Here is a 25,952-nt window from a genome sequence, read left to right as displayed (position 1 = left end):
ATGATCGATGTGGCATGTTTAGCTATTTTCGGTTTTCTTTCGGCTCGAAAACGTACGTACGCAGCGGTTTTAACGCGGATCTCGCGAAATGTCCGATTTTCGCGTCACGTCATTCAACCGACGGTTATTTTCGCTTATTTCGCGGAGCTGTCACGAAATGGAGAAGAAAATCAAAAATAAATAACAAATATCTTTAAACAAGATGTAATCTGTAACCAGACGAATTTTAATCATTGCGCGACGCAGTCTTTAAACTTTCGACAAGTTGGAGAGCTTAAAACACGAGTTTCGTATTTCTCAATATATTTCTCAAATAGCGATGGAGTTCATTTCACGCTACATCTTCTTACCATCGAAAACAATCGAAAACTCAAGTCAAAAAATGTGAAATTTTTTTATAAAACTAATTTTACATTCACAAAATTGTGTTGCAACGATTCTGCAACAATGATCGATCCTCGTTGCAGCGTTCAAAACTATCGCAAAATCAAGTAATTTTATCCATTTGATTCGAGATTCTATTCATTTGACTTTTGTCAGTGGCGAAATCGGTGACCGACACGTTTGTTCAATAAACGAAACCATACTTGCAACGAGAATCATAAAGGTTCAGTGAACGGTGAATGAACGCGGGAGTGGGATGTGGACGGAGGTGCCCGGCGAGCAAGAATGCCCTAAGGCGACGGCATTTCGATAATTGGAAACCAATGAGCCGGCAGTAGGAGGATTTTCGGGGTAAAAATCAACCCTTCTACCGTTCGTTCGGGCCCTAATGAAGCGAGCCTTCGGCGTTGCCTGCCGACGTGCATGCCTTCGCGTCGTATTAATTGCCTGCTCCCTCCGCGTTTCCCTCATCACCACCGACGTCTCTTCTCCCCCGCCTTCTCTCCCCTCATCGCTAACCCTTTCCCATCGTCTTCTTGCACCGACTCGCAGTTACCCGCGATAGCGCATTCTTCGACAAATTGGATCACGCTAGCGTGCAAGCACGTCCTGCGGTTATATCACCTAGGAGTCATCAGGAGGATTGTCGAAGAGATCGGAGTTATAAATCACTGCTTATATTTCCGATAGTCTCGGATGACAATTCAGAGATTCCGGCGATATTTTATTTATCACAAAAATAAAACTAACTGAGAAAAACTCAACATTCAAAGTCAAGTCAACGCGCGACAGTCTCTCTCTTTAATCCTTTGAAGCAGCGTTTAAATTCTTAGTCTTAAGTCGTGATAGTATTTAAAGAGATATGAACTAATATTTTTCACATTATTATGTTAATAAAATTTTAAACACTAATTTATGTTAGCAAATGGCTTAAAAGATGACATCCACAAAACTATACATACACCGAGTTTCGTATTGAGAATAATGCTAACAATTAATTGAAATAATGTATGACCCCGGTATTGAAAGAGTGACATCAAGCGGAAAGTTAAAATAAGTTCCTTAACTGTAAGATGTGACACAAAATTTTCGGAACATGCATACAAGTAATTATTCATTGATTAAGCCATCGCGTTTATACATGGTTTAGCATACTGACATTAAGCAATTAATCACTTCCCGTGACATGTTAGATGCTTATGATAGATGTCATATCCGCGAGCGTTGTAATGCACACGCCAACTTGCGCGCGTTGGACTGATTCGTAAATACAAAAGTGCCATATATATACATATATATATATATATATATGACACTTATGAATAAATGTCGACTCGTGTCACGTAACTAAAACGTTTTCTCTTTTCAATTACTTGAATATTTATTTGCAAATAAAAATATTTGTTTACAAATAAAATGGAACACGTGCAAAACAAGTATATAACAAATACCTACGTGATACGATGCGGGAAGAGAGATTTCAATACAGCGGTTAAAGGACCTTTCGTTTTTCTCTCGTGGATTCTTCGCGATCACTGCTCGCCTTCTACTTGTGGTCGCGACACTCAGAAATTCGATATCATTGTTCATTAGCATAGAGATCGCGCGCGATTACCACTATCATTACTGTTTTATTTGTCGAACGATATCACGATTATCAACGAGCGGAAGAAAAAAGAAAAGACGAAGAAAATAAATAAAGCCACAAAACGACGTTCACCAGTTTTGAACACGTCTAAGACGAACGTCTCCGAGCGCGAGATGTGGCACACCCCGAGATCTAGACACTACTGAACCAGCCCCATGGCAAACCTTGTTAACGGCAGTCGACAACCAAGTTTAAACTTCGGGTAACAATTCCCCTACCAACACACACACACCCTCTCTCTCTCTCTCTCTCTCTCTCACACACTCTCTCTCTGTTTCTCTCTCTCCTCTCCTCTCCTCTCCTCGTATTCTCTCCCCCTTCTCTTTGAGATACCGAAATTCTCCCTCTTTAACTCTCTTGTATAACATGTAGATGATGTGCTTAAAAAATTCTTAAAACCCTACTTTATTTGTCAAAAAATCGATTCTTTTGTCGCGGCACTGACGGATTAAACACATGAACATTTTTCTTTGATGACCTAAATACATAGCAAGTTTTCAGTGGTGTTAGGCGACTTTCAAAAAAATAATTTTAAACTACATCTTCATGTTTCTAATTATTGTTGCGTAATATAAGGTCACAAAATTGTAAAATCGCCAATAAAAAAGGTCACGACATTTGTTGAATATTTTGAACATAGGTGTATTGTATTTTTTTACCTTACGTAAAATTGACGGAAATCAAACACAATCTAGTTTCATTAAATGCTGGACGCCGAAACTTTGGAGAAACCTACGGAGCTTCGGAGAGAAAGTGTTCTATCACTGAAATATCCAACAACTACTTCGATAACGCACGGAGAACGGAAACTATCAGAGTACTCTCTTCACTTTGATGTAAACGTCTAACAAGTTCTTGTTATGATCATCCAAGATCAGCGTCGATTTCGCTATACAGGCAAACTCGGTGCTCGCTTGATACCTTGGCCTTCGCCGACTTCATCGTCGAGAAGACAACGAGGACAAGCCAACTGTCGTTAACCCCGAATCCCGGTGATCCCTCGCGGCCGAAATGGAGAGTGAGAAGGAGAGAGTGGAGGGGGGACGAATGGAGGGTACCAAGTTCACCACAACCTTCGTAAGCAGCGTGTCGGCGCGAAACTCGGTAGCCGCGTAACAAGAAAGAAGTAACTATCGTTGAAGCGGACTAGTTTGTTCAATGGCACGGGGGATGCAAGGGGGCACAAGGAGGAAACACAGGAAGGTGGGCCGAAGTTCCTCGCAAGAACAAGAACAAAGTTCCCGACCGAGGCCCCCTCCGCCATCGCCCTCGATTCTCTCTTTCACCCCCCTAGCGAGGTGCATACCCCTTCGCAGATACGCGTACTTGGCGCGCAGGCAGTTCACCTTGGAAACTTTGACGAAAACCAAATTCCAAGTGTGCATAAACCTATCTGTGTGAAATTTATTAGTGCGAGTCGCGCCGTTTTCGATCCAAACAAAGTGTCGGAGAAACAAACCAAGAATCATTCGCGTCCGAATTGAAAACAAATGATTTTTTTTTTAGTGCAACTGAAGCAAGTGAAATTACGTTACCGCACAACACACAGAAAATGATATACTACTTGTGTTACCACAACAAAGTTTCTCAAGTAAACAGAATGTGAAAGTTATGCTACTTCTCCGTGTTACAAGCGTTACGTAAACAAACACATTCATACAATTATCAGTCTAATCGTATTTTAACAATATCGAGCGATGTACATTTAAAGACAAACACGTAACGTTGCGGAATGTAAACTCCGCGATTGTTTGAATTACAAGGAAAAATTTTTTTTTTTGTTTTTTTTGATACTTACTTTACGTAATGGAAGAAGGATCTTCAACCGTCAATCAACGATCGCAGCGTTATCGTGAGTCCGGTTTACCGCAAGGGATTCAATTTGCGAAAACAATTTTGGAGCACTGTTCGATCTCTTCCTCTGTTTACCGTAATCCTGATACGGGAAAACACATCTAGCTAGCTTCAAAAGAGAATATGTAGACTCGTGATCGACGTTAGGTAGTCCTACGAGATTCGTCCGAACCGTCCGCGTCGCGACATCAACGAAGAGCGCCGATTTTCCACGAGCAACCCCGAGAGGTCGTACAACACCACCGTCAAGAGGAGAACAGCGGTGGAAGAGAAAGAGGAAGCGGGAGGAGGAGGAAGCAGAAAGAGAAGGGAGGAGATGGAAGGAGCCGGAGGAGGATTTCAAACTGGTATTGGTGAGGAGGAGACTGCCGACGTTCAACAGCACCGATACGCGGTTGTGTGTGCGTTTGCGAGGAGTTAGATTAGAGAGGAGAAGAGAAACGAGCGAGAAGAGAGAAAAGAGAGAAAGCAAGAGAGAGAGAGAGAGAGGGAGAAAGAGAGAAGGGGGGAAGAGGAAGAAAGGAAGGAAAGGAGAGAGAGAAAGGAAGAGAGACGAGGTTGGATATGCGACGTTGGACGTGTATCAGTGTTGGTGAGAGTAAAACTTTTCTCGTTTGTGTTCGTACTCACGCATCGACTGGCTGTAAAGGAGAAGGGAGAGGGAGAGAGGGAGAAAAGGAGAAAGAGAGAGAGAAAGCAAGAGAAAGAGAGAGAGAGAGAAAGAGGGGCGGGGGAGGAGAAAGATAGGGTGTAGTACGATTTTGCTAGTACGGAGACGAGCTTCCAAGCAAAACGCGTGGTCCACCTCCAAGTTATTTCCTTTCCTATCCTCTTACTCTTTCTCCTCTGCCACTGCTTCTCTACCTCCGCGTCGCTCTACCCCCTTGTCGCCTTCTCATCCCTCACCCAGAGATCTCCGCCGCAGCTTGGACGGCACAAATTATTACCCGTCGCAGGTGCATTTTTTCCTATTCCCTCGTTCACTCGCTCGCTCCCGTGCGCTTTTCTGTGCTTCACTCCAAAACGTCCGTCGTGTGACAAGAAATTACGAGAGCTCGGAAGCGCCGACCCTTTGCCTCGCTCAATTACCGTCAACGAGGGTAAACCTCTGCTCGAAGTGCACGTAAACTGCAGCAGCCGGAGAGTGCGCGATATTAAGAGAAATCACGATGTATATACCGTAGTGACGATAAATGCCGTGATTTTCAGATAACACGCAATATAACACTCGATAGATTTTAATAACAAGAAGATGGCGAAACAATGTCACAACACGAAAATCTACCGAAAAAATTTACTTATAAATTTAACATCAATATGTTCGTTTTATAAAATATATCTATTTATTAATATAGTATTCACTTGTGTTTCTTTAATATGATAAAAGTGCGACAGATGATTTGAAAAAAATTCTATTTAAATGCCCCAAAGACTATCTCTTTTATATAAAAATGAATAAATATCGTAACGTTTATTGTAATTATTTGCGATATATCGGTAGTTGCTTCTACGAGGTCTTTCAAGACACATTTTCACACGATTGAACGGGGAGAGCGACAGAAACGTCCAGCTGAATCGTGACTTTGTGCGATTTGAAGTCGCTGCGACCGAATGTGAGTTCGACGGACACAGAAAAGTGTCGCTTCTCTTGGAGATTCCGCGCAAAAACCGAAGATACCGTACGATTGTGCGGCGACGGCTCGTTCGCCGTCGATGCGTATAGGCAGCGCGAGCTACCGAACGTCGAGTTTAATGCAGATTAAGGAACGCGGGGGCTGGAGGGTCCTTTGTAGAACGCGTTTCGTTCGGTATTAGCTGGAAGTAGCTCGTAGAACCGTGGTATTACCTGGAATTACGTCTCAATCTACCGTGGCCGTCGACTAAACTAATATTAAAACTTTTAACGTAGTTAGAGCGCGGTCCGTGGTTGCTTTACCGTCCGTGAAGCTCCATGCCCTCTCGCTATCTCTCTCCCTCGCCTACCCTATCGCTCCCTCATCTTTTAATCCATCTCTCTTTCTCCCGCGCAAACACCTCATCCTCTCTCCCCCGGATCCATACGCGTGTGTATGTGCGTGAGCTGCATTGACCGCCACTGAACTTTGATGTGTTTCCTGCACAAAATTCACCTCCGAAGTCATAAATTAGCTACCGGAGAGACCAATGCGTTTCTCTTTGGCCGGCTCTCCCTCTCTTTCTCTCTCGATTCTACACCAATACCACGAGCCGCCACTTCAGCGAGGCTTCAAAAGCATCAAAAGCAAACGCTGGACAAACCTCGCCGGTTTTCTCGTGACAGGAATTACGAAAGTATGATATAACATGGATGTGCTCGATTTAAGACCCGCGCGTCGGTTCAATTTTTGAACGTATCACTCACTCGCGCGTGGAAAGCGAGATAAATTTTTTCGTTTTGCCGAACACACGGAAATCGGTAGAAGTAGTACGTATTTCGTATAAAAATGTCGAAACTTCGCCGCGGAGATGCGCACGCGCTCTCTCTCTTCTACCATAAATTAAATCTATTTCTCCGTTACTCGCTCGATTCGTCATACTTTTTGCCGATAAATATATTTTTATTCAACCAATTAACGTTAATGTCTGCGTCTTCTCGCGTTGTTTTCGCGTTGGTCACTTTCACTTTACCGATCGTAGTCTATCTTTAAAGCGCGCCGGCTGTCTCCATTCTCACCGAAACGGGAACTTTTTATTCCCGAACGCTTAAGAGAAACGGCCGAGTCTTGCCAGATCGGAGTTACTCCATTTAGAATCTATTAAGTGAATTAAGTTCCACCAATGAAGTAGTTCTTCTAGCTTCGCCTCTCTATCTTACTTTCCGCCAACCGTCGGCAACTTTTACTCCTTCCAGCTTCCTCCCAAAGTTGTCCGGAGCGTCGGCTAGATGCAAAGAGATGAAGGAGGGAGGGGGAGGGAGAGAGACAGAGAGAAAGAGAGAGGCAAATCGAAAATTTACTTTCAACTTCACACCGAATAATGCGCGAAAACGAGCACAACCGACAGGAAAACGTCTTTAAAACGTGGCAATAAAATCAAGTGCAATGCCCACGTAGAAATTTATCAGCGTAGCGACGCGCTGAAAGCAGCTGAACAGCGTCGGTCGCGCCGGTAAGGATTTACGTTGCAGAAGTGCAACACGATATAATTGTTTACAACAAAGATATTGATGGCTCAGTATTTTCATCAATATCGGCAGACAAAAAAATTGACATCGTAACACTCTCTAAACTTCAATTTTAAGCACATCAATTTCTTACTCTTGCTTCTCGTCTCAATAACTGTGCACGAAACGCCAACGTGACTTATCTGATTGCAATCAATTTCCATGAAGTATTCCACGTAGCAAGCGCGACAATAACGTAACAGGTAGTTCAAAACCACTTATGTTGATGCTTCAATCAATAATTGCGATATTTATCACATCGCACGCCATTGCGGCACGCAACGTGATTTAAAACGATTGACTTTTGCCAAAGTTTTCCAAACGATTCAACTTACAACTTACTATCCCAGTAAATTTTCTGCAGACAATCAATTGCCCAGCGTTTATCAATATTTTCAAGGCTATACACTAGCTATGTACAAGCGAAATGAAATGAAGATGAGTAAACAAGCGAGTTTGAAATGAGCGGTGTAATATCTTATTGCAATCTGTTTCGAAAGATAAAAAATTGATTGCGCTGTATCGTAAATATTTAAACAAATAAATAAGATGTATCGAACCGAATTATTACGTAATACGTGACTCTAATCGTACCGTGATCGAATCGTTAAATTCTTCAATAAAAACTACACAACTACTGAGAAACGAAACAGACATTTAACATGATGCGACGTAATACGCAATTTTCATTCAGCCTATCAATAATCTGCAGAATTTTTCGGATGTGAGACTGACGATCACAAGATACATCCTCACGTCCGTGGGCCTCGGAGAGGAGTGCTGGAACGTCCTGCCCCGATGACGCTTTCATCCCTCCCTGCGAGGGCGCGCGCGCGCGCGCGCGCGAGAGTTCTACCCTCCGAACTCTGAAGAGCTTCTCCGTCTCTCTCTCTTTTCCTCTCGCTATAACCATCGTCCTTCCGCTCGCTCCTCTCACCGGAAGCGTCCGCGCAAGCGTGGCCCCACTCCTGTGAAAGCTCGTCGGGAACTCAGTGAGACACATAGAGAAAAGCTCCGCGTTCCACGCCTCCCACGATAGGCTTACTTTCGTATTACTTTTTGTCGACGAGAAGGATGACGCCGGCGTCGTCGTCGTCGTCTCGTAGGTGGTTGCGGACTCCATACATGGCTCGCACCCAGAAAGAAAAACCTCTCTTCTTTCTTCCCCTTCTCTCTTCCGTGTCCAAGGCGAAAGAGCTTTCCTTACTCGCCACGCTGGCTGGCTTTCTCTTTTTGTTCTTTCTCCACGTCTCACGCGACTGCCTGCGTCCTTTCTTACCGCCGATCCTCGATTCACCTTTTTTTGTGACCTAGTCCTGTTTCCGAAACTGTCGCGAACAATAAACGACGACGTTCGCGGAACTACAGTCCACACTGGAAATGATAACCAGAGGAGATCTGCTTTGAATCAAAATTCGGATGCTCGTTTAACACGTGATCGCTAGTGTGGCACGCAATCGCAGTTTTTAACGATCTAAAACGACAAGATAAATTGCCTCAAACGGAAATAAGCACTGAACTTCACACACAATCTCGCGCAGTAATAACGTGCTTAGCGTACAATGCGCGTTTTTTTTTGTCAGTAAACTAAAGAGAATTGAATTTATTTTTTACTCTCCAATCCCTCGACGGAACAAGGAAACCGGCAAATCGGTGAAAACATAATTATGCAACCAGTGGTGCTTCACGCGAAAGTAGGAAAAATCCTGAACGAAGTATGTTAATGGCCGAAAGTGAAATAAAACGGCCGCGAGGTCACTCGAGCGGCAAAGTTCAAAGTTCAAAGTTCGGTCACCTCCTCAACAACCCTTGAGATCTCTCTCTCTCTCTCTCTCCCCTCTTCTCCTCTCTTACTCTTCTCTTCTCGAAGACGCAGCTCGTAAATTTCTTTTCGAAAAAATAAAATCGTAACATCGAAGTACTTTTGATTAGAAAATATTCGATACAACAGACCAAATGAGAAATAGATATTAGTTGATTTTTCAACTACTGTTAACTTGTGTGTGTGTGTGTAGAACGCAGTTAAATACGAAATTGAAAATAATCGCTCCAGTAGTAGCAGCACGATACTCATTGCAGCATCGACGCATCTTGCAAAGTTTACTGATCTGATTTCAGGCGGGAAGGGAGAGGAAAGGAGAATGTTCAACAGTAGCTTTTAGGAGAACGACCAGTGCCAGCAGTGCAAGATACAGGCCAGATATAAGAAGACAAACACACAAAGGACACGTTTCTATATATCTATATATTCGTATTTGTTCGTAAATACAAGAACCCAAGGCGTTGCGTACGAGGGTAAATATTGGCGAGGGAAGAAATAAGGGGTGGGAGAGAGGAAGAGAAAGAGAGAGAGAGAGAGAGAGCAATAGAAAGAGAATAGAAGACGCACACATGAAGTGTGCAAATACAATCCTATATATCCAGCGGGGAAAAACGATGATGCCTCGTGGTCCTAGACATAAATCTACCGGTTTGCCTTCTATCTTTACTCCCGCCTTAACGTATGTATTACCTCGAGGCTTCGCGAAGAGGTTTCTTCGGAAGATCACCTTCCGCAACTGCAATTTTTGTACCCGAAGCGTCGCTAGTAGCACACGCGTTAGTCCAATCTGATTAGTACGTCACTTATGATTGTTTTTAATTAACTGCCAACTTGCTATCGTTTATTTAGAAAAATAAACCAATTGGCCAATAAATAAACCGATTAATGACGATTGTCTTACGACAAGTAGACACACACGCGCACCGTGAAATATTGCTCCCCAATTATTTAGCAGTTTCTTGACAGGCCGCGAAGAGCAAGCGCGATTATAACGTTAACGCGAGATGTTCCATTAAATGTTAAATGATACGAAAATGAGAAACGGTCGCGCGCGCGGCACGGAAGAGCAGAAAAGGAATGCCGTCGACGTTTTCTCCGTCGATGGCCGCTATCGCAATATTAATTGACGCAAGAAATTAGCTTCGCGATCCCTGAGAATGATTGATCGCGTAATGAGAAATCCCTAATAATGACCTCGGCGTTTTGGGGTTCGAAGAAACCCAGTGATGGCGGTTGAGGGGAGGGAAAGGTATTAAGAAACGACATTAGATTATAATTTATATTAAAATCTGTGCAAGGAGATAAAGAGAGGAGACACCCACCGCCGGTCGATCTCAACCCTTCGCCAGTGGCGTAACATTCATCGTCTTACAACGTTAAAACGCGATGTTGAAAATTCGAAATTAAGAATTACAATTTCTGAGAATTTACGTATGTAAAACAAATAATACATGTGTGTGCCTTGTATATATACAAGAGACTAAAGCGATATTAAATAAAATAAATAAAATATAAATATCTTATCGCAGAATTTTTTATCGCGCAATAATAATTGGTAAAAACACAAGTGCGGGAAAAATTGCAACGAGAGAAATAAGATTTTTCTTAGTGGGAATCGAAGCGCACCGCGACAGCTATCGAGATAATTTCACGGTTCCGTGCATTTACGATCGGTCGCAGTAATTCACGATAAATACGATTAACAAAAACATATCATTTTAATTAGTTTCTACGCCACTGAGGAATAATCAAGGGATGGGCCAAGGGACGCTTTATAGCAGAGCGAGAAAGTGAGATGAAAGCCGAAAGTACGTCGCATAAGGCAAGCAACGAGTATTACAGCGATGCGAAGACGATGCGTGCTTAGACGTAATGGGATACGGCGCTGAACTTATTTCAAGTTCAGATATCACAACGATCGTGATAAACGTTCGATCTAATGTTTTAGAAAGACCTGGCGAAGAAACTCGAGCCGGATAAAAATCTATCAACGAGCGAATCGGTGTACTAAATACTTCCATTACGAATGAAAACAGTTGATTTATCTGAGCGTTTAAAAGCGAAAACCGTGCGAGGTGAGTACGTGTAACTCAGTAGCAAAGCGAACGCGACGAATAAAGAGAACCCCTCTGCCTGCCGCCGACGATACGAAACGAGACCTGCGTTAAATCTAAGCGACAGGGCGATATCATGAATTATAAAATGACGGTAAAAGCGAAAGTTTCCAGCGGTTTCGCGAATCCAACGGCAAAAAGAGAGAGCGAAAGAGAGAGAGAGAGAGAGAGAGAGAGAGACAGAGAGAGAGAGAGAGACAGAGAATGAGAGATCGCGGCGGCAAACCGACCGACCATCCAACTAACCGACCAGACACACAGACACCTCCTAATTTAATGAAATAGCAAAGGGTTAGGTTTCTGCCAAGTAAAGCGCCGAGCAAATGTTTAGGCAAAGCAGCACTATTCATTTTCTGTTACACACGCAAAAGTTGTTTTTATTTTCTTTTTTTATATAACTCTCTGTATGTTAGTTTATTATAAAATGTACTTCCCTGATGTTACTTTGAGATATATCTTTTACAAGAAAAAGACTGGAAACAAGTGTACGTATTTATGTATTAATTTTAAAAGTTAAAGAATGGCAAAATTATTAATTAATTTGCTCGAAAATACTCAGATAATTTGTGCACGTTTGTTTGGACATATATAAGATACAATATAAATCTATGACTTCGGAATATCAGTAAACTGCATTTCCTTGTAGCGATCCGTTCTCTTTCCCGTTTTCCCTTAATCCCAGAGAAGGATTCATTAAAATGTATGTGAGATGCTTTTTGACGACGGTGATAGCCGGCTCTCGCACAGCATCCGTGCCACCAGCCAGCCCATCGACCTCGCTCTCTCTCTCTCTCTCTCTCTTTCTCTCTTTCTCTCTGCCTCCGAGCGGTGAACATGCAAATGCGGAACCGGTTACGCGAGCGTTTTCACGTCCGGAACGAGGCGGTAACGAGAGAAATCCGACGAGACGTCTCCTGGATAATTTCCCTCCTAGGGCACACGAGAGGAGTATCCTACGCATACTCGATTATCGGCGTAACAAAAGGGCGGACTCGCGCGCTGTTCGTCGTCTATGAATTTGAATGCTGCTTATGAATAAAAGTTGGAAACTCTCGGAGAAACGCAATCTTCGCTTCTTATTCGCGCCATTATTCGCAAATTGCGATAAAAAGCAGATCTCGGAACACTGATTTCAAGTAAAACAGAAGAGAAATTTTTTTTTATTTTTCATCACTTATTTCTCTCTACCCACATATAATAACTGTTCAAAGTTTCTTGACGCGTGTCTAGATACGTATTCTAAAGTATAAAATATAATAGAGAAAAGGAAAGATTTTTCCTTTCCATCAATTATTAAGCAAATCTCTTTTCGCAATTGCGCGAAAGTCGAAGAAAATCATCTCCGAAATGGACAACTCCGCGCGCGTTCACGCCAATATCTCCCCAACTCCAATCTGGATACTCGGCACAATATCGTTCTCATCCAGGAAGTCTGGTCAGACGACGATGGAAACGAATGGGATGGCGCTCACCGGTAGTAGTAATCTGGAGGTATTCCCCGGACAGCCACGCGCGTCCTGTCAGAGCGGCGACGGGGAGCGGGGGATGGGCGAAAGGGAGGCGTGAGGAAGTGCGATGACTGTGCGATAGGCAAGGAGTGTCAGGCCAGTGGGAAGGGACGAACTGCGAGAAAGTGAGTTAGAAAGAGAAAGAGAACACGGTCGTGATTACAGTGCCGTGTATTCAAATGGTCAACCCGACCCACACCAATCACAACGAGCACCCCCCGAACATCCCCGATACCCTTGTCTAATGCCAAAGGGACTAACGCCGCGTGTACTCGGTGACACGGGAGTGCGACGTGTTCACACGCACGCAGGCACGCATTCTCTCCAGTCTCTCGCACGTCGAATCGAGAAATGGTAATATGCAACTTGGCCGACAAGCTTTCCCTCCGTCGACTGGAAAATTCGAAGGACATCCCCAGAGATTCCGACTGACCGTTGCAGGACACCGAAAGACCCCGGGCTTTCCGTAATAACGTGCCCTTCGCCGAAACTCGCGTCACGAGCATTGCATCGCGTGATATACGTTGCTTTTCGCGGTTTATAAAAACTACCCCTCTCATCAGTCGCTCTTGTCCGTCTCTCTACCGCTTTCTCTCGATATAGGTGTTATATTTATTTTTCTTTTTTGTGTAAAATGTGCGCGCGAAGATTAAAATAAAACACAAGAGCGGTCATTTTCGGTGTACGCAGTGAAATTTACGCGCTCTGTCGCAGCGTGGAAAACAAATTGATCATAAATGTGATCTCTTGTTTCTCTATCGTAAAATAGTATAACACGAAACACTTAATTAAAAGAAAAATTGTCAGGGAATAATCTTATAAATGTTTTCGTTTTGCCACACAGCCGAGACAACTCGAAAGCTAACAGTTTGTAATGGGCAAACATTATGCAAATTGAGTCGATCGTCGAACTCGAAAGATAACCTTCTTGGCAGGAGTGATAACTAGCGGTGGGTTGAGATCTGGGAAGACGAGAAGGAGACGGTGAAGATGGCGAGAGGTCGTAGGACGACCCTAGTTAGTCCTGGGTCTATGAATCGTTAATGCTAATCAGGATCGCCGGGGCTGCGGACGAGGTGACGTCAGCCCCGTCGTCAGAAATATGGACGCGACCAAGGGGAACTTGATCAATTAACCCTTTACGATATAGATAAACTTTGAAGACCATTGCTTGTGTATTCTACAAATTCTCGTGCAATTGATTCGTATTCGGAAGACACATGAAAAAACCTCTTAATAATTTGTCTGACACTTGTGTCGGAAAGCGCTGCGAACTTTTCGAACACTCTGTTGTATCTGCTTGTATTGTAGAAAAATATGAAAAGTTGTTGAAACCAATTATGAGAACGTGTAGCATGCGATCCGTTTGCGTAGTCGATCAAACTGTAACGTAGGCGCGCGTGATTATTCTCTTTCTCGGTATTCAGCAAAATGTTGCGTTACCGTAAAGCAAACAATTCACAAAAGGTGAGGGGACGGGACTACTACGTCGACGCGAGGAATTAGGGTGCCATCCGGCTGCGAATCGTCTCGCAAGTGTGCCTTATCTGCCGACGAGAATATAAATTTCGTTGAGAGACCGACGATGCGTTACGGGTAAAGTGCGCGCGACGATTCGCCATCGCCCATTATCTGTTGTTTGCTGCGGGCTTGACCCGAGATTAACGCTCGTGGGCCATCGGTCGTTCGTTTTATCGGCCGCATCACATACACACCGAAGATGTACCTCCGTCTAGTAAACCCATATAGTTATACACTATCACTCATCTGGCACATAATCGCGCGCGGCTTGTGTATTATATCGCCGACTTATAACAAATGTCCACACACGGAGTTATCCATTTAACTTTTATCTAGCGCAGCGTTAGTAAGGAAGGGGTAAGATTTATTTGTTATTTTACGCGATTCTTGCATACAACTCCGATTAATTCTGACGCGCGGAGAAATATAGCCGAAAACGTTGGGGAGTGAAAAATGTGAGAACTTGTCGCTTCCGACCACATGCGGCTGACGATTGCGTCATAATCCGCGGAACTTAGCTTTCGTGCAACGAATATAACGGGGAAAATATACCTAATTGTAATAAGATAGCGCGCGAGAAATGCATGTATATATATATATATATATATATATGTTTATCCCTCAAGGCTCTTACAAACGCGAGCAACTGGAACCATAGTTCTAGAGCCACGGTTGCGCGCACAATTTGTGAAAGACTCTACATACATCGGAAGTATCGGCCGGTTATATTGAAATTGCGGCTATTTTTTTGCCGACTCGTATGTGCAATATTTCGGGGACGAGCAAATATTCGGTACTGACCAGCTCAACGCGAACAACCCGACGAATTTTGGCAGCGCTAAAGGGAACGGGCTAACTAACGGACTAACGAATGCAATATGTCGGAACCTGGCTGAAAGCAGGAAATCGCTACAACGAGCACCGGAGACCGGACCATTGGTCATTGTGAGCGCGAAAACGCACGCCGAAAAATGTAGCCGAACCGCCGGCAGCGATTTTTGTCAGTTATTCAGTTATTAGTTTCATTCAGGGAAACGCTGGCTGCGTGTTCAACGCGCGGTTTCCAGACGCGCAGATACACCGCTTTGTCGTGGAGCGAGAGTTAAAATTCCATCTTCTTTTACGTATCGCAAAATTTTTCGTTCAATAGTGGGATAACGAAAAAATTTATAAATCGCTGCTCATACGGAAACATATTAAATGAGACCCGCGTTAAAGCTAATTATTATTCTAATTTTCGCCGCATATTTTAATATTGCGCCACGAAAGTCACTTAATTAATAAACATACTTACAAGCGACGTGAAAAAGGTACACTGTTAAAAATAATAAATCAATATTTGCGCGCAGAATTTTAGCACAAAAAACTTTCTCCGTATTTTTATTATTATTATTATTATTATTATAACCGCTCTCGGCAGGCAAAAGAACGAATAGCGTATAGACGAACAGACGATATGTAGAGAACGATGATGATATCCTCGACTGACCAACCAAAAGATTACCTAACAAGCGTGCATCGCGCAATCGATAAATCGTCCTCGTTATCGGGATCGGCGATTTCCGTTTTCCAGAAGTGCGTGCTTCTTCCTCAAGCACTCTCGGAGGGGCGGCGAATGGCGGGAGCCGGCGATAAATTCCGCAAGAGCTGCGTAAGAACGGGGGCGGAGAGCGGGCTCGTCGATAATAAGGGGATGATCTCGCGATAAGGGCGGCGGCATTAATTGAGATTCCAGATAGAGTGTGGTAACTTTTGCTCGGAGCTGCGAGCTCGGATAACGATCGCTGGAACAATGGCAGCTGTGGCCGCATCTGGGCCGCTGCATCGGGAGAGAGAGTCCGTAAGTGCAGGAAGAAAGAAACGTCTCGCAAACCGAGAAAGGAAAAAAAAACACACACACACACACACCACACAGACGGAGGGAAATGGACTTTGATGCCGCGGAAGAGTCCGTGAATCCATTTGCGAACGATAACCCCTCACCCTTTCCTACTACGTTCTTCTCGTTTATGTTCCTTCTGTCGTCCCACGTGATTGAAACATTGATCGCGTGGCTAATATACCCGAGTGCAAATATCCTTAATATCGTAGATAAATAGATGGCTAATTCTCTCGTTGAACTATAAGAAATCGCTATAAACTCTCCAAATCTACAGAGAATGTAACATTTTTTAAATATGTTATTGCTTTTGCTTATGCACACTATGTTGTTTTCACTAAACAACGCATATGATTTTGTTTCTTACATGCTGATATTAATTTCATTATTTTTTTTTTTAATAAGACAAAAAAAATATTAGAAAGCAATTGTGTGAATATTTTTATATAAACAGACGACGATATTTCCCAAACCTGACAATGATTCCAAAATCTGTTCAAAGCTTTTAAGGCAAAGGATTTAGGATTCTGCAGCGTGCTGCCCTCGGACGACGATGGATCGAAGTCAAATAGTTCCCGCTACGTAATTATACGTAACAAGAAAAGCACTCTTTCCTTTTCTCTATTAAAAAATATCTTAAAATTATACTTCCGAAACCTCCCGTTGTTACAGAGTTTTGCTGTGTGAATGCACAAATTATAAAATATAAAAAAAACTTTGACGTAAACTTACAATTATGAATAATTTCGACTCAATCTCGATCGTTTCGAATTATTACACAAGAGGAAGAAGCATTTCTTTCTGGCGTTAAATTTCAGTTTGATTACAAGTCCAATAGTGTAAATTATATTCACGCACACTTTTTTGCCGACTTGAAATAAAAAATTGTGTTGATACATGTTAAGATTTCTTATACAAAAGGTAAACACTTAACAATTGCGTTTATCAACGTCGTTGCTTAAAAACACGTACGTATAACGCACAGAGAGCAACGATGCTAAGTATACCGATGGCAATACAAGATGCCTCTCGAGAAGAAGACGCCACTGATTTTATCTGATAAATTTCAGTAGGCGAATATATTCAGGTAACGGAAAGCTATTACAAGACGATATCTATCGAAGGGGGATGGACGGGAGAGCCGCCTGGAGAGAAATAAAGAGCGATTGCCTCGGTAAATCAGAGCCCTCCACCCGCGCCATCGGAACCGACACCGCCGCCACCGCCGCCGCCGCCCTTTCGCGCTGGAACACCTTCTACCAAGTCGTCGTGCTGCATACGCAGTCGCGAGAAACGAAGAACACGAAGAACATACGTATCGAAACATTAGCAATATTAGGGACCGCCTTTCCCCGACCCGGTCTCTTTTCGCGTTTGTTTCAACTCATTCGAGCCCTACCCCGAGCTCGCAACAAGACGCGCCCTTACTCCGTTCATCGCCCGAAGTATTTCCCGAACAGCAATAAAGTACCACGATGTATCATCTATTGCGCGCGGCTATAACAAATTCCTATCGTACACGATCGGAATCTTCTGTTCTCATTTCGTCGCGCGATTAAACAATTCTATCGAGAGTTTACTTTTTGACTGTCTCTATGTCTTTTTGTGCGCGTCTAATGTTTCCACGATATTTTCAATAAAAGTACAAATATATAATATCAAACGTGATACTTTTTCGAAAAATGTTTTTTTAATAGGTAACTAATTGTTGCAATTTTTTGAATAATATTTAACACACGAATTTCAAGGTTTGCAAATGTACTTACTTTAAAAAACATAAAATTCGATAATAAAGATAATAATCGTATTGTACTCTCTATTATGAAAAAAAAACAATGTTTTGTCATTTTTCAAGCTATCAAAATACTTTGTGAGATTATCGCGGATACACTCGTGGAAAATGGCAATACTGTACGTGATATAATTCAGAACGGGAAAGAGCCCACACACGCGCGCGTGGTAAGCTTTTTGGTCATGCTATCACTACACCCCGTCCACGCTCGCGTAATAATAAATCGAGCGATGGCCATCGATAACAACTGCAAAGATACGCCGTTATCTCGCGCGGCGGACGGTCTGGCCGTTTTATAGATAATTTATTGGCTGAGCAATTTGTAAGGGTCCGAATAATGGCGCAGAATCCAACGAAATCCATCCAGCTATACCGAACTCGCTAAAGACACGTTATTGCCGGGGCGAAAATCTCTTGAATTCACTTACTCTCGGTGTGCTTTAGTTTCAGATCTTCTTCTTCATAATTTATCGCGTGAACTTTCTTAGCCACTTACTCATTCTCAAATTTTGAATATAATTTTACACACGCTTTTCAGATATATTTTATTCTTGACGTGGCGCGACGGTGGCGATTATTTTTCAAGAACACGTTTTTTTTTTTTTTTTTTTTTTTTTTTTTTTTTTCGCAAACGCGCGTGATTTCCCGACGTTCTCGTTACATTTTTCTACGATTATAATTTGCATATTCCATCTATTTCACAGGAGACTTCCACGGTGGCTCTTTGCGTCGAAATTTCCGCAGGATATTCAGGACGTCGGAGAAACTTGGAAATTATAAACTCGTCAGGCATTTACGAGAAACGATTAAAGCCAGCCCACATCGTCACGGATAACGGTGACGAGAAGAGGAGAAAATGGACGAGCGGGGCGAAAGAGAGACAGACTTCTATCGCAACTAAGCCGACGGTAGTCGCCGCACGCACGTTCCCGATTTCTGCTTCCGTCCTTCTCATTTCACGTGTATCTAGCCATCCTCCGTATCCTTCGCCATCACACCACGAAACGATTTATCAAGCCGGCAACGGCATAACGGCTTATTCATGTGCGCGTATCCTCTTGAAAGCGCGGCTTAACGATCTACTTCCTGCGGTCTGACACACAGGATTTTTCGGGATTCCTTAATAGTTACGTTAATGTTCTGCGCGACAATCCCGCATCGTTGACATTTCTTTTATCCCTACGGCACGCGTAATCAGCCGTGAAAATAGTTGAAAAACTTTTTATTTCGCGAAGATAAATTTTACAAAATTACACGATCAATCTGAAATAGTTACCTGTCTCGATTTTATGTTGTTCTACAAGAGCGATTGACAAAATGTTAGTGTCAATAAAATTCATTTAATTAACCATTGTGTGCGCATAGACATGTACAATCCAATATTATAATTTGCATTTCTCAAATTGATCTTCCGACGTCACAATCATGCAGGAAAAGAGAGAGAGAGTGAGAGAGAGAGATAAATAGATACTTCCACGGACCATTGAGATTTATCGCTCGTGCTTCCTGGTTGCTCCATATCAAAGGATCGATTTCGCTTGAGAGGAGAAGCTCGCTTCGCAGGGAAAGACGGAAGACCGCGATCTCTTCGCCTTCGTTCTATCCAAACACACGCGGAGTCCGCGTTTCGTGCGGGACGGGATATAAAAGTTTCCCAAATATCGCGAATTGACGTATCGCTTCTCGAAAATAGCGCGGCGCGTAAACAACCGATATGTATTCACATCACGTAGAAATGTCCCGCGGGATGTCCGTTTTCGGAATGCATTCGCGTGTCTTGCAACGGCGACAATGCAACGAGGGAAAGAGAAAGAGACGGAAAAAAAAGAGACGGTCCAAACAAATACAACGTCGGAAGAAAAGAGAAAAGATCGACATTGTTACAACACACACGCGGATGTCTACTCTTCGAAATGTGGAAGTTGCATTACGATCGCGCGGTCTTGAAATTGATCGATAGCGACATTGTTATTCGATACTGATGTGTACACTGTGGCCTATAAAAATATTCAAGATAGATTGTGATTTATCTTGTTTTCGATTAGAAAACAACTCACGCCACACATAAAACTGTACCACTTATACTGATATCAGAAATATAGCGAGTAACTTTGTTTTTGTTACCTCGAAATAACATACAGCACTTTTAAAATCAATCGAAAAATATAAAATAAAAGAAATATATTTATTTTATTTTATATATTTATTTTTATCTAATGTATATCTATTTTAGTGATATATGTAACAGTAATTGAGAACACGTTTTTTCTAATTTACAAAAATTAAAAAACTGATAATCTCGCTGAAAGGAATACAGAGTATAAACACACAGAGTAAAATCTTAAATCTCAAGTTCTGAGTCGGTGGTTTTTAAAATTATTAGACAAAGTGCGAAGATGACGACGAGCGTCTAAGAGAAGATGAAAACGAACCGGTCGCGGGTTCAAAACAATTCCCACCGAGATAACGTAGCTTTGAACTTTGTTCTCCAAGCTCGATAAGTCGGACTGAGCCTGTTGGTGTAAAAAGTGCAAAAGTTTTCCTCCAGTTTCTTTGGCCCTATTAAACAAGTTTACGCGATAGTGTACGGTCAGAGTTCGCTTACCGCTATTTCTGAAGTTACGAACAATTTAAGAATTTTTAATAAACTTGCGGAACGTTACGTTTAATTACGAAATAATAGCGAAAAATCTGAGACGACAACACAGTCGTTGCGCGTCGTTCGTGTTTCGTCACTCTCTTTCTTGCAGTCTCTCGTAGTTTGATACTTTGACAATTGTCAATCGTAGAACAAATTGGACGTCTTTTAGAACCGCCCCCTAAGTATCGATTCGATTTAAATATCAAAGCAAGGCAACGTTATCGAACGGAATGACCAAGAAACGGAAGTAAATCCGGTACGTTGCACGCGAATCATAAAAATAATCGAACAGAATATCGATACGTAAATCGGCTATCTTCTTAACGCGCGCCACGAGAAGACCGCTCGTGAAACGACTGATAAACAACTATTTACCGGTGGAAAAATGGGCAATAAAAAAAAAAGTCTAATCGCATCAGTTCAAGAATCAGTTGTAAAAGACGAATTGGAACTTAATAATCCTCCTTTCTTCGCTAATATTACCGACGTAAATATTGTGTTCCTTCCTAATCGGTATCCTGTTTGTCATCCTCGTTCCCAACGCTCTTATGACAAGTATCAGCAAGATTAGTCCGGAACAGCCGGGTCATATTAAGAAGAGGGCGGAAAGCCTGTGCGCGCGCGGGAGAGAGAGAAGCTGACCACATTAGTTCCACCTCGTATGTACAGGAGAGGAAATGACAGTAAAAGGGCCAACTAATCATAAAGGACGTGGTAACGAAGTGAATTAATCAATGGATTAAACGTGAACTACGTGGAGCACGTGGAAAACGGGGCTAGGAGAGAACGGGAGGGAGAGACGAAGCTCGGATAGGGACAGTGGACGGGGGGGAGGAAAGAGGGTGGTGAGACCCTGACGTCTCTCGTTTGTCACATAAATAACCGAGCATTTGGCGGGAACGTTCCGGAGTGGTATTCGCTCGATGGACAAACTCCATGGAGGATGACGAATTCCTATGGGAGCGTGGGCCGCACGAATAACCTCGGTATTTCACCGATGAGACTTCGCGTATTCTTGTGTGTCAATTTCTAGGGCTAGATAATTCGAAAGCCTGCAATTGCTCCACCGTAAACGCACTGTAATGTCGCTTATAAATCTCTCACCTTACTTATATTTCCACCTCTCTCACATTTAAGTCATGTAATAACATAAAATGCAACGATTTTTGCAAATATTATACATTCTCGATATGTTTTGCGGTGTAATATATAAAAAAACAACCACACAATTCATACGAATAAAGTAGATATAGAGATATAATTGCTGCAACATTGCGAAAATGACTTCCGTGACGAAGCATAAATGGACTGAATTATGCGATACTGTCTCGAACGACGAGCACCTATTTTCCACGTCAGAATCCTAAAATCAATCTTAGCGAATGACAAGAGAACTTGCGCGTGATTAGTCCCGGTGGAATATCTCCCTTGCGGTTAATTCCCGGGTTTGCTGGAGGACGATAGCTCACCTTCATCTTCGAGAAACGGGAGTGAAGAGAGAAGAAGGAACGGGGAAGGGCGGCGGGAAAGAGGAAAGCGCTGCAGAATCCAATATGAAGCAACACCGCAACCAAACATCCGTCGGTCCTCATCTTCTCCGTTTCCTACCGCCGAAGACCGCCAAAACATGCTGCCAGTATAGAAGACATCCACGCCGGCACGCGGTGGAGCGACGACGACGACGACGATGTCAGATCCACGGTCTTTGATGACAAAGTTTTCCATCCGGCAAACATCGGTGCCGCGGAAATAGATCGAGTTCACGACATACACGTGACAGGCATTAAGAAGGCTTTTGAACACGAAAAACGAATCGAAAATAGACAACGAGAGACGCATATAATAAGAGATAATTGTTGCTGCTTGTTGCTACTTTCTCGATTTAACAACATTTCGTAGACATTAAAATCGACGCGATAACAACAAATGTGACGTGTGAAATCTTGTTACTTCGACAGAGAAATAAAATTTACGCGAAGAAAGCAAACATATCAATATTAGAATTAACAGTTGTAACAGATTAATTTTTGTAACAAGGAAACGAGCCACACGAACACTTGGTGAAATGAACGAAAAGGGTGTCACGGTGAAGTTTCGATTAGATCTGACAATGCTAGATAATGTCGACGACGTCGACGACAACGAGAAGGACTACGGAAGCAGAAGCGCCTAATGGCGGTAATGGCTAATAACCTTCGAATCTATCCATGCTAATGACCGATGCCCTCTCCAGTCAGAAACCACTTGTACCTAATACGCTTAATACTCGAGGCAACTTGGCACTCAGGCCAAGTTCAGAGTCCGTCGCCGCGGCGAGTCTAGTTTGAGTGCCGGGAAGACACGCGTCACATTACCTATCCAAGCGCTAACGCCACACCGTAAGTCCCACGATCTCAGACTCGGGAATGGAACGGATGGAACTATCACCTCGTGGGCGCGCAAGGCGATGCAACGGTCGCGCAAAAGACAGAGGAGTCGATAATGACGTCATCTGGCTCGCGTCGCTGAACTTTCCAAGAGTTTTAATACCGCGGCAGATTCTGTGCAACTCTCTCTCTCTCTCTTTCTCTCTTTCTCTCTCTCTCTCTCTCTTTCTCTTTCTCCTCTCCTAAATTCGATGAAATAAAGAGCTCCTCGCTCATTTTGACAATTCCTTTTGTCTCTCGCACACTCCAAGCCCCGTACGCAAGCACGCGAAAATTAAAACTTTATCTCGAGAGATTGATTGCGCATGTAAAAGCAAAATATGTGAGAAAATTAGTAGCAATAAAATTCCTATCAGAAAAAGCATGTGTAAATAATCACAATCAAGCATTTTTCAATATTATTCTCGTTTTAATCTTTTTTTTTAAATGCAAGAAGTTGATGATACATAAAAGAGGGAAGAACGAGAATCCAGAGATCGGAGGGTGGTCCAAGAGTTGTTAGAGTGACGAGCAGCTGTCAACCGAAGGGTGCGAGAGAAAATTATTGAGCTAATTGCTGATAACTCTTGGAACACCCAACGAAATATTCGAATCAGAAGTGAACGTTTAGAAACGACGACGGATCGAAGAAAGAACGACGACAAAGAGAAGGGCTCAGAAATGTACCGCGACAGAGCAATCACTAGGAAGAAGAGTTTTTTTCTCTCCTTCCCGGGGACATAGCAAAATCCTCCCTGTCCCTTTCTCTCTTCCACCTCTTCAAACAGAAATATGCGAAGCCGCGCCGCTGGTCGAAAAGCTCGGACGCTTAATTGGACAAAGCCCCAACCTTCCTTAGCAAGGACCGGGCACTCAGCCTCAGTCGCAATATGCCGAAAAAAAAAAAAAATATGAATCACTTCTCGCAGAAAGCGAGGGATGAACAATATGGAAAGTAAAGGAAAGAAGGAATTATTAACGCGGTTAAAAAGCAAAAATTCTCTAGACGAAGCAATATAAAACTCATTTGACGATTGCAGTCGAGGCATATCTGTTCCGTCCCAAGAAGCCCGTCGCATTCTACACAAATATTTTTTTTATTTTTTGTAAGTTTTAATTTTAAAATTCACAGCGAAAAAACAAGAGTCGACGACGAAGAAACCTGTCTTCTCGACAACCGCAAGGAAGTATCGTTAGTCGCGAAGAAAGCCCCAACGAAGGCAAGTGCGATACAGACGGTGCTAGTAAGGGGTTGAAAGGAAGGTGTCCCTCCATATCTTCTATCTCGCGCTCGCCGCCTCCGCCTTCCTTCTTCGAGTCTGCTCGAAAGTTGGCTCACCATTAAGATCCTCTATTTGCACTGTCGGCAGCCACGTCGTTTGATATTAATGTTTTTCTTGCGACGTATTTCGTGCGCCGGTAATTACCAGTGCAAACAGCCGGTACAAGGAAGAAAGAGAAGAAAAAAAAAAGAAAGCGAGCAGGATGAACGAGTACAAGTAACAAGTCGCTGTTTTGCAAGCGTCACATTAAGACGCGCGAAGGAAAATCGCGCCCAACTTCTATCAATTATCTGTAGTTTATCTTTCTCGGGATATAATTAAGCGCGTAAGCAATTATGTCATATCCGACATTTCTCTGCTACGTAAATATTAATCAATTTATAACTTGTAAACGATGTCAATCAATATATAAGTTACGATGGGAGTTTTATTAATTATTAACTTACTTGAATGAGCGTTTTATTCGCGCACAATTAATTTTAATTATTTTCCAACGTTCTCTCGCGAACGGTTATTGTTGTCACGCCCGACGCACGGGATGCGTTGTTATTTCCGAAAACGCGCGTGCGGGGAGGAAATCTTACGACCAACCGACGCGTCTCACAATAGTCGTTCATTTGTCTCGTGGTAGCTAATGAAATTATAGCCAGTGGCACGTCATCTTTCCGAGAGTGCTTTCTTCTCTCGTGTCTCGTTTTTCGGCTTCCTCGGATCGTAAGAGCAAGAGGAGAGAAAGAGAGAAGATGGAAAGAACCGACAGTGAGAAAAGAAGTGATTCTTTCAGGGACAGGGGAGGGGACTTTGCGAGTATAGGAAGGAAAATTGCGGCAAAACTTGTTTCGCGGATATCTCTTTGAACACTTCTCGCAGATGACGGAGACCAACTGGGCTAATATTGCCTCAGTCGGTCACCGACACCTCGTTTGTGAGCGAAGATCAACATTACTGAAAGAAGAGAGACAAATACAAGTGTGAGAAAAACCTGATATTATTCCGTTGAAAGGGAGACGTAAAATTATTATTGTTGCAAATTGCATGATGTTACTTCAAGTAGTCTTGTAATCAAACGCTACGGAAGAAGTAAATAACAAAAAATATGAATTACTCCTTTAGAAGAAAGATATTTTAGAGAAAAAAAATCTCTCCCGTCTCTTGAAAACTCAAAGTATTCAGAGATTAATAAGACGATCGTGATTTTTTTTTTTTATCTATCCCGTTCAGGAGTTTACGTAACAAAATTTATATCACCATATCCGGACTTATCAAGATATGTTAATTCGGAGGGGTAAACATACCGATCCCCCCTGGTAATATTTCCGACAGTAGTTACGCGAAAGGTTAACGTGTCGTTCATAGGCCAGGCGTATCCCGGAATCCAGTTATCAGCTAATGAAAAGAAGAGCGAGCGGCTCAACCTACGCTATGCTCAAGAGCTCCATAACTGCCTGAGCAAGTCAGAAGCGAAAGAAGGGCGACGAGGTTACGGGGGACCGCGGAAGGGCTTATCTCAGTCAGAATTTTTTAAGATTAGCCTCTTGTGTCGTATTAAGCGAGAATCGTTTAAGCCAGCCAGCGTACGAATTGGGGTGGCTGAGACGCCCCTTTCTGTTCCTCCTTTTGCTCGCTGACATTCTCTCTCTCTTTCTCTCTCTCCTTGTCTCTCTCTCTCTCTCTCTCTCTCTAGTTCCACTATCCCTCCCTGTAAGCACCACCCTCGCAAGACGCGAAGGTGCACGTAAATAGCTACTTGTCGGATCGTTTCGGCAACTCGCACGCGCTCATTTCCGGCTCGACTGAATTAGGTATTTCATATCGCGGCGTTATAGCGCGCGAAGCCAAAGATAAAATCGATAAAGAGTCTATGCGACAGGGTTTGCACACACGACAAATCCGCATCGTGTCGCGCTATTGCGTCTATAC

The 25,952-nt window shown here is 43.0% G+C and overlaps 1 protein-coding gene across 3 annotated transcripts in view; it reads right to left on the bottom strand.

Moving 5' to 3' along the window:
- The window catches only part of LOC109852460 (mucin-19-like), a 223,944-nt gene that overhangs the window by 143,506 nt on the left and 54,486 nt on the right, over positions 1-25,952 (bottom strand). The window lies entirely within an intron of this gene.

Source organism: Pseudomyrmex gracilis, unplaced genomic scaffold, assembly GCF_002006095.1.
Source record: "Pseudomyrmex gracilis isolate BER0280 unplaced genomic scaffold, ASM200609v1 scaffold_29, whole genome shotgun sequence".
Taxonomy (NCBI): domain Eukaryota; kingdom Metazoa; phylum Arthropoda; class Insecta; order Hymenoptera; family Formicidae; genus Pseudomyrmex; species Pseudomyrmex gracilis.
The sequence above is the reverse complement of the archived record's forward strand: the minus strand, read 5'-3'. Positions and strand labels throughout refer to the sequence as shown.